The sequence below is a fragment of the Tupaia chinensis genome, unplaced genomic scaffold (genome assembly GCF_000334495.1).
Source record: "Tupaia chinensis unplaced genomic scaffold, TupChi_1.0 Scaffold141724_1, whole genome shotgun sequence".
Classification (NCBI taxonomy): Eukaryota; Metazoa; Chordata; class Mammalia; order Scandentia; family Tupaiidae; genus Tupaia; species Tupaia belangeri.
Genome location: NW_006201581.1, coordinates 401476 through 415557, shown reverse-complemented (window position 1 = coordinate 415557; position 14082 = coordinate 401476). Strand labels below are relative to the sequence as shown.

General features: G+C 39.3%; 1 non-coding gene and 1 pseudogene across 1 annotated transcript; both read left to right on the top strand.

Moving 5' to 3' along the window:
• The first annotated feature begins 7382 nt into the window (after positions 1 to 7382).
• LOC114005074 (small nucleolar RNA U13) lies at positions 7383 to 7481 on the top strand. The gene has a single exon (XR_003546992.1). It is a non-coding gene; the product is annotated as a small nucleolar RNA U13 (small nucleolar RNA).
• A 1297-nt stretch (positions 7482 to 8778) lies between these two features.
• Positions 8779 to 10569, top strand: LOC102491129 (importin subunit alpha-1-like; annotated as a pseudogene).
• The last annotated feature ends 3513 nt before the right edge of the window (positions 10570 to 14082 follow it).

Sequence of the window (14082 nt, the reverse complement as noted above, 5' to 3'; positions counted from 1 at the left end):
CACCAGAGGTGGTGTGAGAGGAGGGTGGGAAGGGACAGAGGGTCAGAAAGAGGGGTGGAAATAATTCTAGGAACTAGAAATGGAAAATTTTTTGTAATGTGCATGATTGAGTCACTATGCAGTGTGTCCTTGATGGGAGATTGCATTTTGTGTGCTGTGATGATGCTTAGGGGAGGAATGTAAATTGAGTTACAAAAAAAAAAGTTTCAGGAAAAAAAAAATATCTATTCAATGACTGCAGTAGGATACGTAGCCCCAGTTAGGTGCTACTTTATAGGATGTGTAAAGTTAGACTTGTGTTCATGGAAATGTGTGTGTCACCTGTGTTTGCTATGAGGGTATTTGGATTGATTAGGGTCTTTGGTGATTCAATAAAATGTGGGGGGAAAACAGTATAGAAAGCAAACATAGATACCAGAGACAGTGAGGGAGGAGAGTGGGAGATGGCAGAGGGTAAGAGATAGGGAATCAAGGATGGGGGGGAAAAAAGCAAAACATACAGAAAACAAGAAATGGAAGATTATTTGCTGACAATAACATGTTTGTTGATGTGCTTGATTGAGACAATATACAGTGTACTCTGGATGGAAAATCTCATTTTGTATGCTGTAATGATGTACAGTGAATGAATGCAAATAAATAAATTGGAAAAAAAAAAAAAAGAAAGTGAGAAATCACCCCCCGGGGGGATGGCCACGCCGCAATCTCTTTTCCTCCATTCTCCTCTTGGGATCTTGGGCATGCACACACACATGCCCGGCGTGAGTTTAAGCCGCCGGGTCCGAGACTCGAACCGCAGTCGACTACATGCAAGTCCAGCGACATAGCCATTATGCTAACTGCTGGTCCCCTGCTCCCATTTTTTTTTTGCCAATTTCTTTGAAGGGCTTCTTTCTTCACGTAGTAGTAGAACGTGTAATCTGAGACTGGGAAGTCATATGAGTAATGTAATATGAATGTTTTTAAGGAATATAAAGGTAACCTAAATTTTAAAATGCTTAAATATAAAATAAAACATATGTTTATGTACGTGATTGTAGAGTATTACATGTGTGACTATTTAAAAAAATATTTAAAAATCTATTGCTTATTTATGGATTTATATAACACCTACTCTCAAAATGTAAGGCACTAAAAGAAAGAAAAAACTACACATCAACACATATATATATTATGCACACACACACAAATATCAAACACCTATATCCTCTAAAGTGGTCATTTTGAAAAACTGTATTTCAATTTCTCATTGGAAATTTTATTTACAGTCAATGTCATGTGAGTTGTTATACCCTCAACAGTGGCTAATATTCCCACTTTTTAAGTGGAGAAATGACCCATCTTCTTTTTTTCCATTCTTCATGTTGGGTTATTCCATATTTATCTCCCTGGCCATGTAATCCTATAGAGAAATGTACATATAAATATGTCTACATATATGCGTATTATTGCTTAGTTTATAAAGGGCATGTCATAGTTTCTATATCTTGCTCTTCTCACACAAAAATACCTTGTGGGAACCACTACAACTCATAGATATTCATTATTTTTAATGAGACTTTTGTCACTTCAAACACATAGCCATACATTCTGATGCCTTTGTATGGAATAGAGTCCAAGATGTGGAATTGCTGCGCCAAAAAGTATACATTTTTTTCTGATTTAATAGGTGTTGGCAGATGGCTTTCCCAAAACCTATAATACCTCATATTTCTACCAACCGTAAGAGTAATCCTTTCTCTAAGTCACCACAAATAACGGTTATCATAGTTCTTTCAATTTTTGGCAATCCAATAAATATAAAGTAATATTTTAATACTTTAATTTCTATTTTCCTTACTAATAACGCTCTCAGGAATCTTTTTATACATTTATTAGTCATTTAGATTCACTATTCTTTGCCCGTGTTTCTTTTCTTCTCATTTTGCAATGGTAAATTTTTAAATTAATTAATTTTTATATTTAATCACTGTACATCCTTACAGAAAACATAATGAACTTTCCCAGCATGAATACAGTACGTATTAGTCTAACCCAAGACATTATCATACACATTATCATCAACAGATACATTTTCATTTTTGTGTCTGGTAACTGTTCTTTCTTCCCTTAATTCCCCACTCCTGCCCCCCACTACCCAACCCCTCCTATACTGTCTCTAGTATCGACAGCTTCCCCTCAACCCCCATTTTTATACCTTCCAGTCTTTCTGTTTCAGCCATAGAATGTAGACATTCAGGATATATTAAATGGGGACATGCAATGCTTCTCTTTCATAGTCTGGCTTGCCTCACTTAACATTAAAATTTCCGTATTTGTCCACTTTGTATCAAATGTCAGGATATCATTGTTTTTATGACTGAGTAGTATTCCATAGAGTACGTGTACCACATTTTTTGAATCCATTCATTTGCTCTTGGACATTTGGGTGGATTCCATGTCTTAGCAACTGTGACTAATGCTGCAATAAACATGGATGTGCAAGTATTTTTGTAACTTAGTTCTTTGCCCATTTTTTAATTAGGCTGTTTTTCTTCCTGTCCAATGTTTAGCTGTTTAAAAAAATTAGTTACAAAATTTGTTCTAGACTGAATATTTGTCTATTGTTTTAATTAAGATTTTTTGGTACTGGGAACCAGCAGTTAGCGTAATGGCTATGTCGCTGGACTCTCACGTAGTCGACCGTGGTTCGTGTCCCGGACCCGGTGGCTTAAAACTCATGCCGGGCGTATGTGCGTGCGTGCCCAAGATCCCGAGAGGAGAATGGAGGAGAAGGGATTGCGGCGTGACCATCCCCCTGGTGGGTGATTTCTCGCTTTCTGTCTCTATGTCTCTGTCTGTCTGGCGAGCACACATGCCCTATAGCAAAAATCTCTCCAAAAAAAAAAAAAGATTTTTTGGTACTATAAAGTTATTAGTGTTTACAAATTTGAATACGTCTATCTTTTCTTGTATAGTTTCTAGAGAAGATATATTAAAACTTCCTGCTCTTAGTTTATATACATTTACATTTGGTTTTCTAGATTTTCTTGAAAGACTTTTACAATTTTATTTTGAAAATTTCAGTTTTCATCTCTCTAGAGTTTATATTTAGATGAAGACTAAGATGGTGAGGCACTGTTTTTTCTTTTTTTCCTTCAAGACAGAAAATTTGGTTGTCCAAACATCGGTTATTAAATATTGATCTAATTTTTTTTACCAAAATGAAATAATATATTGAAAATATATTAAACTCTCATCTATACTGGGCTCTATTTTTATCACGTTTTAAAGTTTACTTATTTATTGAAAGACAGACAGGTGCCCTTAACAGGATCTCACCATGCCACACCTCTCCCCAGCCTCCCAGCCAGCCAGGATCACAGTTGTGCACAGGCACATAAAACATGTTCAAGTCAACCCAGGAGCAGCCAGGCCTTCCATGTGGCTCCAGTATTGCAAAGCGATGCCTCACTGCCTGCACACTATGGCTGAACCAAATGTTCTTTATTTTATTCCTTTGCCAATACCATCTGATTAAGATGTAGATGGTTTTATTTGTTGACCATCTTTGGTAGGTTTTGTTTTAAAGTTATTTTGCTTCAAAAAATGCATTTGAAAGATTGTCTTCTTTAATGGTTCAAATAATATTACAATTTTCTGCTCTTTAAACATTAGCTAAATTTTGCTGTGAAAAATATCTGATTATGGTGGCTTTTTCACTGAAAAATGTATAATCAACTTTCCTTTATTGCTATGAATTAATCTACCCTTAAGTCATTTTTGGTGACTTTTATTTTGTTACAAAATCCTTTTTTCCTAGGGTTTCAAATGTATGGCCTTACTGTTATATTCATTTTTATTTTGTAATTATTCTAATCCTTTCTCTGTAAACATGTTTCTTTTCTCATTCTTAAATGTTACTCTTTTTCTCAATCTTCCTTAATTAGGATTATAAGGTATTCTCTGGCTTTAAGTTTTAGAAAGTAGCAGGTATCTTGTCTCACAGGTCATGTTGACATAGCTCAGCCTATGACCTCACTATAAATACCTCCTGCCTTGGTCTTATTTTAATGTGACTGGACCACAAAAAAAAAAAAAAAAAAAAAGCTGAGAAGTTCTACCACACATTCTTTATTTTATTTTATTTGAATTTGTCCTCTTATCTCTTGGTTCAACTTTACTTTTAGTTTTTAACACTGCCTAAGCAAGGTATCATTTCTTGTGAATAGTGTATAACTATGTTGGGGTTTTTTGTTTTTTGTTTTTTGGGGTTTTTTGTTTGTTTGTTTTTGTTTTTTGCTATAGGGTGCATGCACTTGCCAGAGAGACAGAGAGACAGAAAGTGAGAAACCACCCCCCCAGGGGACATGGCCATGCCACAATCCCTTCTCCTCCACTCTCCCCTTGGGATTTTGGGCATGCATGCACATGGACCTGGCATGAGTTTTAACATGCGAGTCCAGGACTCGACTGCCTTCGACCACATGGGAGTCCAGCAACGTAACCATTTCACCATCTGCTGGTCCCATAACTATGTTTGTATTCGTACCTCACTCTACAGTCTCTGCCAGCCAAGTCCCTAAGCACTTTTCCCCGACCAAGTCACCCTACTTCACCTCTACATCTTCCCCAGTTCCACTAAGATGATGGAGGATGGGAAATGGCAAAGGGTGAAAAATAGAGGAAAAAAAAATATATATATACAAGGAAACAAGAAATGGAAAATTATTTGTTGACAATAACATGTATGATTAAGCCACTGTGCAGTGTTTTCTGGCTAGAAAATTGCATTTTATATGCTCTGGTGCGGGTCAGTGAAAGAATGTAAAATAAACAAAATTTTTAAAAAACGAAGCCTCTAAAATCCCTTCGCTTCCCCTCTTTCCTTCATTTCTTCACCCCTACCCCATTGAGAACCTTGGAGCTTCCACTCCCCATTGCTCCCAAAACACCAACTCCTTGTTGTTTCTGACCAGTGTAGTACACAATAGACATTCCCTTCTATTAATAATAGTATATCCTTCCTTTTTCAATAGACTTGCATAATAATTATGAATCACATCGGAAATATTTTATCGTTATTCTGACATATGTATAGATGGAATAAGAAGGAAAGAAAGGGAGAGAAGAGAAAAAAGATGGGAAGTAGTGCCTTTTTTCTCCATTTTAAGATTTCTGTTATGGTTCATCTATTGTTCAATAACAGTATTTTCTCAAGGCTTTATAAAAAATTATTTATTTAATTTTATTTATTTTCTTTAATTAGACCAGAGAGAGGAAGAGAGAGAGATAGAGGGAAAGTGAGAAAGCAAGCCTCCAGGTTCAGGACTTGAACTGTGATTGGCCACATGGCAATCCAGCACCTTAACCACCATGCAACTTGTCTGCCCCTCAAGGTTTTTTTCAAGGTGCATGGTTGACATGCTCTCTGACATATTTATTCTCGTGTACCTGCCTTTCACTCTTACAAGTCAGTGATATCTTGCTTGAGAATACCTTGTGTTGCAAAACTTTAACTGAAGCTCTTGAGCTCTCTGCCAGCTTTCTGTAAATTAATTAAAAATAACAAAGGAAGCTATTGTCCAACGTTTTGCTGATATTTCCTCTGCTGCCTGTTTGCCTTACTGCCTAGAAGCTTATCATCTTCTCTCCATTACTGAAGTTCCATGGCTTTATCAGGGCATCCCTGGTTTTGTGTCTCTTCTCATCAGTACAGCCATAACTGAAGAGAACTCTTGCAATTTATAGTCTCTGGACTTCATTAAGCTTAAATAAATGTTCTATTCTGTTTAATGATTGCTTCACCTCCATATGGTCTTTCCTTTATCTTTAGAAATTTAAGTTATTTCCATGGTAAGGATCTGCAAATCTTGCATCCAAGCTGCCTCCATTTTCAGCTACCTTGTCCTTGAGCTACAAATTCAGGTGCAAACAATGACCATCTTTATCTTTATTTACTTAGTTGCTTAATTGAAATCATGCTGTTAAATTTCAAAGACATGAGGGATGAAATAGGGAGCTTAAGGTCAAAGAATATAAAGCCGAAGATATATAAGATGAACAATTCTTGAAATCTAATGTATACGCATGAGGACTATAGTTAATAAAATTGTACATATTTGAGATTTTTAATAAGTAAATAGATTTTAGTAGCTCTTGTCACCAAAAAGTAACCATGTGAGAAATGGATGTGTTCATTCGGTTCACTTGGTAACTATTTTACAGTCTATATGTATCCCATAACATTATGTTGCAAACCTCAGATGTACACAATAAAATGTATTAAAATAAATAAATTCAAAGAAGTATTTTATCTAATGCATTTAAATTCAGTTATTTTTTTTAAGGTTTTTGCCATAGGGTGTGTTTGGTTGCCAGAGGGAGGCAGAGAGGGACAGTGAGAAGGAAAGTGAGATATCATCCCCCAAAGGGTATGAGTGCAGTAAATTTTTAAAAATTCATTCTTTCTTCTCCTCTTTCAATAATTCTCTTCCCCTAATTTTGTGCTCTAATCTTTCTGCCTGACTTTTTTCTCTCAACTATGAGACTCTTAGACTCAATTATCTTTGACAACTAACAGACTACAGTGTGAGTGTGCTATGGAGAATTCTGAATGACTGGACTCCCAGGGGAGCTGGAAGGAGACTCAACTCCTCCCTGCTAGGCCTAAGTGAATGGATAAAGGACCTGTTTGGTCTTTATCTTTTGAAACAAGATATACTGAGATCCATATTGTTATTTCCTACTAACAGGCTTTAGGGAAATGAAAAATGGCTCTTAACTTCTGGAGGATCGCAGACATCACTGAGAAGCTGAACAAAGCTAGACACACTTTCTCTAGTAGGAAAATTCCTTCACGCACATGAGTCTTTCCAGATCTCTAGATGTTTATGAACCTGAAATGAAGGGACTCCCAGCAAGAAATTGTCATGACATCCCTCTGCTTTTAAGAGTAAAAATGACAGGACCATTGAAGTCGGTCTTAACCTTTGGCTCATTGAACACTTGCTGCTCTGTCCTCAGAAACATACTAACCTTCCTCTTGAGTGGAATCCTCCCCTCAACCGCATGAGGAGTTGCTGGCTATGACAGAAAGCTGATGCTCTTGAGCTTTCTGTACATTTGGAGACAAGAGAAAGCTAAAACCAAAGGACTTCTGTAGAAGAGGACGTTCTTGGCAGATGACTAACGATTGCTACAACTTGGAATATTAGGTGCTTTAAGGAATACATATACTAACCTGACCCCACATGAAGACTTCCCTTTCATTTAATTACATGATTTCAAACATTTCTCATATGAAAATAGCTCTCTCACTTCAATTTTCACTTCTTTTCTGTCCTCAATTTATAGACCCAGGTGTATATTTAAACATACGTGCTTAAAATTTTTGTTTCCTGATCCTTTTGTGGTTCATAAGCATGATGACTGGGTGTTCACGCCTGTGCGCGACACGTGCCTCCCTCCTGTTACGATGCTGGCACAGTACCCGTCTGACGTGGAAAAAAAAAAAAAAAAAGAGAGAGAGAGAGAGAAATAAAAAAGAAAAAGAAAATTTAAAAAAGGTTGTTTCAATCATAACTTTTTCCATATCAACCTCGTCATCTGCCCCTTCTCCTCCTTCCACTCTCCTTTCATGAGGCATCTTCCCTGGGATTTCCATTTCTAGGAAGGGCACTGATTCGCCCAGCTTCCCAATTTTCCTTTTTTTTTTTTTTTTTTTTTTTTTTTTGGAGTTTTTTTTTTTTTTTTTGAGAGACTTTTGCTATAGGGCGCATGCGCTTGCCAGAAAGACAGAGAGATAGAAAGCGAGAAATCACCCCCCGGGGGGATGGCCAGACCGCAATCCCTTCTCCTCTATTCTCCTCTCAGGATCTTGGGCACGCACGCACATGTGCCCAGCGTGACTTTAAGCCACTGGGTCCGGGACTCAAACCATGGTCAACTACGTGGGAGTCCAGCAACATAGCCATTACGCTAATTGCTGGTCCCCAGCTTCCCAATTTTAAACCTATGAGTTGGCAGAGCCCTCTCCTTTCCAGTTCCTTCTCCTGCCATCTTTCCCTGTCCTTGCCTATGGCAGTGGCTGAAGCCAGTGAGGACTAAGGCCAGATATCACCTTGGGAACTCCACTGTCTCCACTGCTTCCAGGTGTGCAGAGCCCTCCTGCTTCCAGTTCCTTCCCTTAACATCTTTCCCTTATCCTATCAGACCACGGCAGCTGAAGCCAGTGAGGACAGAGGTCAGACTTCGCCTTGGAAACTCCTCTGTCTCCCCACCGCTACCAGGAGACTGTCTTAGATTTCTTTCTACCTTTTGCCCTCTCAATAATACTTTCAACTTCATAGTTTCTGAAGCAAGTAGTACACAATCCCAACTTTCTCCCTCTGCTGAAACCCTGCTGCTCAGACCCAGGTGAACCTGTTCTCAAGAAACTGGGAGGCCATTAGAACATCCAGTTGCAGCAACAATAGTACAGAAATTAGAAAGAAACATATAATCTATCAGATGGCCAGAAACCACTTCAGAGGCACAAGAAATATGACAAACCAAGAAAATCTCTCTCCCCCAATGGAAAAAGAAAAAGAAAAAAGAAAAAAACTCCTTATCATCTGCAGATCGTACAATGGGACTAGTGGAAATATCACATAAAGAATTCAAAATATTACACCGTCTTAAGACTGAGCTGTGGTGGACATTTCAAGGGCAGGGGATCCCCAGCCTATGAGCTCCACTTCACCTCTTGTGGGGGTAGCCTAAGTCAACGGTCCAGCTTTCTGCCTTCATCTCATAACCATGTCCTCCAATGAGAATGGAAATTCACCAGGTGCCCGTCTTAACAGATTCAAGAACAAGGGAAAAAACAGTACAGAAATGAGGCGGTGAAGAATAGAAGTTCATGTGAGCTGAAGAAAGCTAAGAAGGATGACCAGATGCTGAAAAGGAGAAGTGTAAGCTCATTTCCCGATGACGCTGCTTCTCCACTGCAGGAAACCCAACAGCCAGGGCACTGTAAATTGGTCTGTTGGTGACACTGTCAAAGGCATTAATGGCAACAATTTGGAAAGCCAGCTCCAGGCTGCTCAAGCTGCTAGGAAGCTGAATTCTAGGGAAAAACAGCCCCCCACAGACAGCATCATCCGGCCTGGGTTGATTCCAAAATTCGTGTCCTTCTTGGGCAGAAATGATTGTAGTATCTTCCAGTTTGAATCTGCATGGGCACTCACTAACATAACACTCACTAACAGAACTGACCAAGGCTGTGGTGGACCGAGACGCTATCCGGGTGTTCATTTCTCTGTTGGCATCTCCCCACACACATCAGTGAGCAGGCTGAGTGGGCTCCAGGGAACATCACAGGGGATGACCAGGTGAGCAACACATGCGCGCAGGGCCCCATCGCCGGACACCGGCCCGAGGCCAGGCGGGACCCTCCCCCGACTCAGGAGGGGGAGGCGCCCGCCACGGTAGGCGAAGAGCTACGCTGGGCCCCCACCGCGGGGGCCGGCGGACCCCTCTTCTCCCCGAGGGCGAGAGGAGAGGGAACTCTGCCCTACCACGCAGATGACGGTCGCGTTAGGAAGGGGAGGGATGGTTCAGTTTTCTGAACCATCAAGTATGGAGCAGTTGACCTGCTGTTGGCTCTCCTTGCAGTTCCTGATATGTCATCCTTTGTGTGTGGTTACTTACATAACCTTACTTGGACACTTTCAAATCTCTGATGCAACAAGAATCCTACACCCCAGCTAGATGCTGTTGATCATATTTTTCCTACTTTAGTTCGTCTTCTGCATCACAATGATCCAGAAGTATTAGCAGTTACCTGCTGGGCCATTTTCTACCTTACTGATGGTCCAAATGAATGATTGAAAACAGGAGTTGTTCCCAATTCGTGATGCTTCTAGGAGCTACCAAATTGCCCATTGTTACCCCTGCCCTAAGAGCCATAGGTAACATTGTCACAGGGACAGATGAACAGACCCAGTTTGTGATAGATGCTGGAGCACTCGCCCTCTTCCCCAGCCTTCTAACCAACTCCAAAACAAATATTCAGAAGGAAGCTACATGGACCATGTCTAACATCACCGCTGGTTGGCAGGACCAGATCCAGCAGGTTGTGAATCACAGGTTAGTCCTGGTCATTGTTGGTATGCTCTCCCAGGCTGACTTTATCACACAGAAGGAGGCTGTGTGGGCTGTGACCAACTACCCTAGTGGCAGGACAGTAGAGCAGATTGTATACCTCATCCATACCTCTATGGCATCATAGAACCGCTGATGAATCTCTTAACTATGAAAGATACCAAAATTATTCTTGTTATCTTGGGTGCCATTTCAAATATCTTTTAGGCTGCTGAGAAGCTAGGAGAAACTGAGAAACTTGGTACAATGATCGAAGAATGTGGAGGCCTGGATAAAATTGAAGCCCTACAAAACCATGAAAAAAAGTCTGTGTACAAGTCTTCATTAAACTTGATTGAAAAGTATTTCTCTGTAGAGGAAGATCAGAATGTTGTGCCCGAATCTACCTCTGATGGCTACACTTTCCAAGTGCAGGATGGTAATTCTGGGGCCTTTAACTTCTAGACTTCACAGCTAAGGCACAGAAGTGCTTGTCACGTGCTATGTTTGGTATAAGTTTGTCTGTTTCTCTACCAAGAACTCTTTTTAAATGTAGTTGTTATTGTAGCACTTTTAACAACAAAACTGTACTTGAACAGTTCCAAATTGTGCATACTACATGAAGATTGTCCTCCAAACCGGTTTCTTATTTCTGTGTGAAATTTCAAACCTTGCAACGTCCTGTAAATAAAATTAAATTCCATCCTTTTCTTAAAAATCAAAAGGAGTTCAGAATATTCAACAAGAATATATAACACTGGGAGCCAGCAGTTAGCGTAATGGCTATGTCGCTGGACTCCCACGTAGTCGACCGCGGTTCGTGTCCCAGACCCGGTGGCTTAAAAAACTCATGCCGGGCGCGTGTGCGTGTGTGCCCAAGATCCCGAGAGGAGAATGGAGGAGAAGGAATTGCGGCGTGACCATCCCCCCTGGGGGGTTATTTCTTGCTTTCTGTCTCTATGTCTCTCTCTGTCTGTCTGGCGAGCGCACGCGCCCTACAGTAAAAATCTCTCCCAAAAAAAAGAATATATAACACTTATAAATATCTGTGTGCCCAACTCAAGAACACCCAAATATGTGAAGGAAAGACTGCTAGATCTAAAAGGAGAGATAGACTGCAACACATTAATTATTGGGGACTTCAACATCTCACTATCTCCTTTGGACAGATCATCTAGATGAAAAATAAGTAAAGAGACACAGGCTCTAAATAATACCATAAATCAAATTGACTTGACAAATATCTATAGAACATTACACCCAAAAAACACAAAATATACATTCTACTCACCCTACATGAACCTTTTTGAAGACAAACCACATGATAGGGCACAAAATAAGCCTTTACAGATTCACAGGCATAGAAACTATATGCAGCATCTTCTCCAATCATGATGGAATTAAACTTGATATTAACTTTAGAAAGAACCCACAGAAATAGTCATATGGAAATTAATAATTTCATGATGAATGATTCATAACTGAATGATTTCATAACTATTGAAAAATTAAGTCTGAAATCAAAAGATTCATGGAAATCAATGATAATGAAAACATGAGTTTCCATAATCTATGGGACACAACAAAAGCAGTTATAAGAGGGAAGTTCATAGCAATAAGTGTGCATAGGAAAAAGATGGAAAAGTGGCAAATGGACAACCTAACATCACACCTCACAGAACTGGAAAAACAACAACAACAACAACAAAATCCAAGAAATGCCAAGAGAAAAGAAATGATAAAGATTTGAGCAGAAATAAATAAAATATAAAATAAACTATACAGAAAATAAATGAAAGCAAAAGTTGGTTCTTTGAAAAGATAAACAAGATTGACACACCATTAGCCAGACTAAGAAGAGGGAAAGAAATCCAATGAATCAAATTCTTAGTGAAACAGACAATATTACAACAGACAAAATAGAAATACATTATTAGAGGATACTATAAGTGACTCTATGCCAACAAACAAGAAAACCTGGAAGAGATGGACAAATTCCTGGACATATAAAATCTATTAGATTGAATCAGGAGGACACAGAAAACCTGAATAGGCTCAAAACATCAATGAGATTGAAATAGTAATAAATAACCTTCCAACAAAGAAAAGCCCAGGCCCTGATAGATTCACTTCTAAATTCCACAAAACTGTTAAAGAATGGTTAACCCCCATTTTACTCAAATTATTTTTAAAGATCCAAAAGGAAGAAACTCTCATAAATTCATTTTCTGACACCTCCATCACCCTCATCCCCAAAACAGACAAGGACATAACAAGGAACCACAGACCAATATCTCTGATGAATATAGATGAAAATTTTTAACAAGATGTTAGTAAATCATACCCAGCAGCATATAAAAAGATACATCACAACCAGGTGGGCTTTACTCCAGGGGTGCAACAGTGGTTCAACATATGCAAAATTATAAATATGATACATCATATTAACAGAAAGATTCTAAAAGATCATATTAATTGACGCAGAAAAAGCATTTGATAAAATACAACATGCCTTCATGATCAAGACTCTCAGCATAATTGGCATAGAAAGGACATTTCTCAACACAATAAAAACCATCTATGAAATACCCATAACTAACATCATCCTGAGTGGAGGGGGAAGGGGACTGAAAGGTTTTCCACTAAAATCTGGTATAAGACAAGCCTACCCACTTTCTCCACTCCTTTCCAATATAGTGCTGGAAGTCCTAGCCAACACAATCAGAAAAGATAATAATATAAAAGGCATTCAAATGGGGAAAGAAGAGGTAAAATTATCTCTATTTGCAGATGACACGATTGTATACATAGAAGACCCAAGGGTATCCATGAAAAAATTCCTGGAAGTAATAAATGAATAAAATGGTAGGATGGAAAATCAACATACAAAAATATATAGCATTTCTATATACTAGCAAGTGGGATTACATCAGATTATGAAGCTTCTGCACAGCAAAAGACACAGTAATTAGTGTGAATCAACAACCCTCAGAATGGAAGAGATTTTTGTAAACTGTGCCTCAGATAAGGGACTAATAGCCAGAATACACAGGGAACTCAAGTAGCTTACCTGAAAAAAAAAGATCAACCTGGGGACCAGCAGGTGACGTGTTGGTTAACTTGCTGGACACTCCCATATGGCTAACCACAGTTCGAGTCCTGGACCTGGCAGCTTCCTTTGTCTCTTCCTCTCTCTCTCTCTCTCTCTCTCTCTCTCTCTCTGTGTGTGTGTGTGTGTGTGTGTGTGTGTGTATGTGTGTGTGTCTGGTCAAATTAAAAAATAATAATAATAAATGAATGAATAAATAATCATTTAAAAAATTAAAAAAAGATCAACCCAATTAAAAAATGGGAAAATGAACAAACAAACACTAACAGAGATTTAGGGCTTGCATGCACATGAGCCCAGTGTGACTCTCAAGTTGCCAGGTCTGGGACTCAAACTGCAGTTGACCATGTGGAAGCCCAGTGACTTAACCACTATGGCTCCTGCTGGCCCCCAGACTGCTATTTCTAAAGCAAGAAATGAGAGAGAGGGAGAGAGAGAGAGAGAAGAGGACCAGCAGGTGGTGTGGTTAAGGCACATGACTCCCACATGGCTCATTGCAGTTCAAGTCCCAGACCTAATAGCTTGCTTTCTCACTCTCCCTCTCTCTCTGTCTCTCTGGTAAGCACACATGCCCCATAGCAAATTAAATAGTAATAATAAATAAAGTTAAATAAATTATTCCTTCAAAAAGGAGAAAGAAACAAAGAAAGATAAAGGAAGGAAGAAAAAAAGTTGTTTTAAGCTTTATAAAAGTCTTTGAAGGGCCAGCCAGTGCACCAGCAAGTGGCCTGGTGGCCTCACATGACTGACTGAGCAGTTTAAGTCCTGGACCCGCCAGCTTGAAAAATGCTGCTCACATGTGTGTGCATGCCCCAAGTCCCAAGAGGAGAAAGCACTGCCTCCCGACCCCCAGGGAGGTGGTGATTTCT